A 6228-nucleotide genomic window follows, 5' to 3' on the forward strand; every position below is an offset into this window, starting at 1 on the left:
TTTCGGTTTGAAGGGTGAGGCAGCCATTGTAACTATACTTGAGACCTTAGAACGTTTATCTCAATGTGGGTAGCGCATTTACGTTGTAGATGTCTATGGGCTCCATTAACCACTTAACACCAGGTGGACTGTGAGTCCCCCATCAGAGCAAAAAAAAAACGATCTTACGGCTCACCCAGTTTTAAGTGGTTAATGGAGCCCATTAACCTCATAGCGTGAATTTTGACTCTCAGTTTGAAACACGAAGTCAAAGTTTCCGGTGTATTATCTAATATGGATCCCACTCGACAAAACAACATGCATGTCGGCTTTGCTTTAGAAGTAGGCAATAACCTACCGATGCGAGTGCGAGTTCGCGAGACGCCCTATAATCATGTACACGGCATAACGCATTATCAAACCAATTAATTGATATCCCTTATTACTCCTTCACTCAAGGTATAATTTAGTTCTTTATATTAAAATTCTGCATTTGAGTCTACAGTATTGTTTTATACCTAAGTGGTATTAACAAGTTATTTTAGCCTAGCAAAAAGATTTACGTAACCTTGTTTTTATGACTTGCAGTCAAAACAAGTTTCGTCATCTTCAGCCCCTTGGTAGGTACTCACTGCAGCGTAGGCTTCTTCTATATATATTTATATTAAGATATATAGCATAATGTTATGTGTTTTATAGCGTAATGTTAACTTTAAAATAAATAAAAAATTATATAATAAGTATAAAAGTGTTTATTAAACGTAATCCTAATTTATCAACTGCATAATAAATAGAGGAATTGTTCCTGTAGCCGACACTACAAAGTAATTTACGTATACAGAAAATTATTAAATTACTAGCTGACCCGGCAGAGTTCTTAGTGCCTCAATCGATAAATAAAAGACCTAAACTTTTGTATAAAATAAACGTAAAACAAACAAAATTGTTATTTTTATTTAATTCCGAGCATTTTCATATTTATCTGCCTTTTAAACTTTCTCTGAACTTCCACAAATAATTCTGGACTAAAATTAGCCAAATCGATCCAGCCGTTCTCGAGTTTTAGCGAGACTAACGAACAGCAATTCATTTTTGTATATAAAGATAATAGAAGATTGAGTCAACCTAACCAGCTAACCAGCCTAACAGTCAGTAGTTCTGAAAACTTAAACTTAAGCGAAGATATGCGTCTGACGCGTTCGTTTCGTGAAAGCTTGGACTTCTGTTAAGACTATTAGGACAAGTTCACAGTCCAGCTGATTTTAAGCAGTTACCGAAGCCAATAGAAATCAGAATGTGAACGCTGCCACCTACCTTGAGACATGAGATCAGTCTCAATTGCACTTACTGTATATTGGCTGTTCTAACCTTCAAACCGGTTTACATGACTGCTTCACGATAAAAATAGAGATAGAAATAGAAAAAGTGCCGTCTGTGGCACCTATTCTACCACAATAATTGTGCACAGCACGAATAAATTCTAAAATGTACATTTTCATTCGCAATTCTCAATGTTAACATTTCAAGAATCATGATTACAAAATAATTTGTGTTATTTTGGCGAGATAGCATCAAACTACACAATTCACAACTAAAGAGATATGTTTCTTAATTTAAAGTATTTTTTCGACTTAATAACACGTTTTTATTGTCATTTTATTGTTTCTGACGTTCCGAAATCTTTACAATTTTCGTGGTCACACGTCGGTGTGAACTGAATCAGTCATGTTGATAATGCCCAGCCCTCCTTGACCACGAAAACTGTAAAGTATTTAAAAATTCGATTTAATTAAGTCTACTACTCGCTAAAGCCGAAGATAATAAATACTAAATATGTTTGTCTTAAACTAAAGCTTGATCGCGTATGTAATTGCACTCGAATGGAAAAATCTTGCATACATAATGAAGTCCATTGCTGACGTAGTTGGTGTATTAGTGTTATTAAAGTTTTACCGTGAACCCGTCATAAAAATGGTGCGGCAATGAATTTATTTTACTTGTTTTTCTTAAAATACATTAGTGGTATCACATTATTTTGTTTTTTTTTTCGGACGAGATAAACAATAGTTATGATTGTTTTTTGCTTTATTGCGTATAATATTTTTCTTGTTTTACAATGCCATTGTTTTAATTGAAGGCGATATTAAAATAACACAAAGATACTAGGTAATTGAAATGATTTTGTATTTACCAGGGTTTCGCGGGCTACAGACAAATATATTATGTCGAATCACGCGTTTAATATTTCATATAATAGGGGTTAAAGTGTAAAATTGCCGTTCAATTGTAATAGGTACTTCTAGTTGACATAGAACCTTCATGGTTTGAGATTTTTGAGTGAAACTTTTTTCAAATGAGGTTCTTTTAAAAAAATTGCCATATTCGATAAAAAAAAACATTAAAAACGGACGCCTCATGGTTTGACTGATCTGGAGAAAGAAGCGCGTGTTGAAACTTGTGTTGCCTTGTTGAATCGATACAGAAATGAAGGAATATTGGATCGAATTGTGACATATGATGAAAACTTAAGAGTTAAAAGCTAAGACTTAAGAGCTGTGTGAACCAGCTTGCAATTAATTATCAAGTAAAAAGCTTATCTAAAGATTTCTTAATCACGCAATTCAACTTAAAACAGTTGGTGAATGACGACGACAAAGCATAGTGAAAATGATATGTGAATGTATTATATACCCGTAGTCATATGAATCATGCCATCAATCCAATATAATTAGTTCGGTCCAGCCCTTTTCAGCAGATACGATTAGAAGGCAATCTTCAACTATAGGTATTGCTACTTATAATCTGCCTTAATAGTAAGATCTTTACTTAGTAGTAATTAAATTACATCTTTTTTCCAATCGCGAACTTAGGATCCCTAAAAATTTACGTCAGACAGACGACCTGTTAAAAAGCTGTAGGTTAAATTAGTTAAATTACATCAGAAACACAATGGTTGTGCGGTGGTGAACATGATGAAAATATCTATATCTATACTAATATTATAAAGAGGAAAGATTTGTTTGTTTGTTTGTATTGAATAGGCTCCGAAACTACTGAACCGATTTAAAAAATTCTTCCACTGTTGGAAAGCTACGCTATCCCCGGGTGACATAATAGGAATATTTATTTTATTTTCAAAAAAATTAGGGATCCTTACTGAAACATCAATAATGTAACCCAATGTGTAAAAAAAATACCTAAAATTCTTTACATCGCGAGCGCTACTTCCCAAACGAAGCCGGGGCGGGCCGCTAGTATATTATAAATAAAAAAATATATTTTTATATGAAAAAAATATATCGCGTACATCAAAAATACTAAACCATAAAACGAAAAGCTAGCTATGTTAGTAAACGTCTAGTTGGCGAGAACGACTAAGACAAAATACGTAATGTGTATAATAATATGATAATAATTTTCGGTCATTGAAACCTCTACTAACCTTGGTTGTTTTTTTAACTTTTTAGTTACCATTATTAATTCACTTAGAATTTTGGTTTCATTTGTAAAAGTATTTTATTTTGTTTCACACTTTTTACCTATTTTATTGTATTTAAAGAAAAAAATGGTGTGTTCCATAGTATTATAGAATACAATGAATAAATATTAATCAACAATTTCTTTTTTCCCGGGTACCAAATTGAAATAATACATGTTACGTCACCCCTACAAATTAATAAAATCTAATAACATCTCATTCGTTTAAATCCCTCAAAAGCTGTAGAGCATCCAAAAGAATTATTTTTGTATTTCACGGATCACGGTCAATATTTAACTTGTAATTTGATTGTTACTTGTGTTACACGTATACAACGATCTTTTTTTTTACCTAACTTAAACAGGGAATTGACAGAATAGGAATATTTATATTATGCAAATTCTTTATAAAATGTCAATGTTAGGTTAGGTTGCTTTCAAAATGTTTTATGGTTACAATAATAAATAAAATGATTCCGTATTTTAGTCATATTTTATTCAGAAAATATACCTTAAAACACTGAACCGCTCCTTTTAATTTACTATGTAAATTTTATAAATACCGACGGGGAAGAATAATAAAATCCGTTCAAAACCAAACAAAAAATTGTGTTAGTCTAAAATCAACAAAATTCGTAAACAAACAAAGTGAAAATATAACGTGAATTAGTTACAAATGAATATCAAACGAAACAATATGAAATGATAATGAATTTTCACTAATAAAGCTATATGTAATCGTCAATCAATCGCTAATTGCCCAGCGTGTCATTGTCATATCGCTGAGGGAAAATAACGAGAAAATATTCCACTACTGAACACGCAGAACATGATTGACGACGTGCTTATGGCTATTGCATAAGCCTGAGTATTCTAATGATAACTATGAAGTTCATTGATATAAAACGTTTTTACAATTTTTTTTAAATATTTTAAAAAAATTACTTTTTGCCAGGATTTTATTAACTCTATTCCATATATCTCTTTTCCGAAGGAATTTTGTATATTATTTCGAACTAACTTATTGACGACTTTGAAATTTTGAACATCAGAATTAGGAGGCGTAATACATAGATAAATGTTTTTTATTATTGTTTCAAAAATATCGATTGTTTGAACAATTATCCAAAGAAGTGGTAACATTTTCTTAGTTTATGTGTGTGAGTTCGTTTATTCCATCATAACTTTTAATTGTTTCAAATGATTTGTATGTATAAAGTTTTATTAGAATCCTAACGTCATCGCGGGTGACAGTTTCTATACATTTTGTTTTAACTGGGATATATTTTGATAGTTTGCCAGTCGTATTTATATAGCCTTATTTATTCAATAGAAGTCTTTGTGTTAGGTATATTTGACTGACGTAGACGAGCTTTCTGAATTCGATGTTAATTCTTTTCTTTATAAAATAATTTGGATGGATGTTAAGTGTCGAGTATTTTGTGTTCATAATTAAATTTTAAACAACCAATTATTGCTTATGCTGACGAAGATAGTTTTTAAACATTTCCGCTGTATAATATTAATTCATTAATGCAAAAATGGAAGGTTGACTGAATAAAATGACCTTTCCTGGAGTTTCACTTGCCTTGCGATTATTATTATGCTAATGGCATAACAAGCTTAAACCCTGGTCTCTCTCACACATATTTTTAATATCTGATGGCGTACAGAAAATACATCAGCTGTTCAAAACATAGCTCCAGTACGTCTAGACGAGAGAGAGAGAGACGAGAGAGAGACTAGAGAGAAGACAGACAAGAAGAAGAAGAAGAACAAGAAAACAGACAAGAAGAACACACTTAAGCCGCGAAATGATTTTCTTAAAGTTACTTCCAATCAAAAATAACGTCTACTAGAAGATCATACTTTTGATTTATTAACATTTGACAGTCGACATAAAGTAATTTATGACAGCTACAAGCTCTGTGGCTATAAGCGCAGAAGCAATAAATAATTAAATTTATTAAAAAACAAAAACAAAGTTAACAAAATTACACAAACAAAGTTAAGAAAATAAATAATTTACATAATACCTCCTTTGTATTAAACATTGGCTTGATTGACTCTGTGGCGCAGTACTTAGCGCCCCTTACTGTTCCGGCAAAGGGTCGTGGATTCGATTCCGACATGGGGCAAACATTCGTGTGATGAACAGGTCTGTTTGCCCTTCGTCTAGGTGCTTATTATCTATATATGTATATACTTAAACGTATATATGTATGTATGTTAATTCTTGGTATCCTTAACACAGGGATTCCTAGTTTAAAGCCGAATAACCATGCGTGATTTGTTACCAGTTATTATTATTCTTATCATTTTTATTACCCTATTAAATTTAACATGGCGTCACACGATTATATCTATATGGTTATGGTTTAAACATTTCGAGGAAAACTTTAGTAGGAAAACTAATCAGGAAACAGCACATGACTTTGGGCTTTAAACAAAGACGGTACATTAGTACCTTGTTAGATCGTTACATTTGTTTAAAGGTCTCAATAGGTAATGTTTCTTCAATTTGAATAGTTTTTTTTGCCTTTGTAGGTCACTGCTTCATCTCGTGACGGGTCCCTGTCGCCCATAGATATTACCAATACCATGAACACGATCAAGCCGCTACCTAAGTTCATGTCTGCAGTAATTTTAAGTAGAATTGCAAGCATAAAAAAAATATAATGAAATAAGACGCAACTAAGTAATGATTCAAAATTAATGAAATACACGTAAATTTATTAAATTTTAATCATTTTCAATTTCAAATTCAATTTC

Source organism: Bombyx mori, chromosome 19 (genome assembly GCF_030269925.1).
Source record: "Bombyx mori chromosome 19, ASM3026992v2".
In the NCBI taxonomy this organism is placed as follows: Eukaryota; Metazoa; Arthropoda; class Insecta; order Lepidoptera; family Bombycidae; genus Bombyx; species Bombyx mori.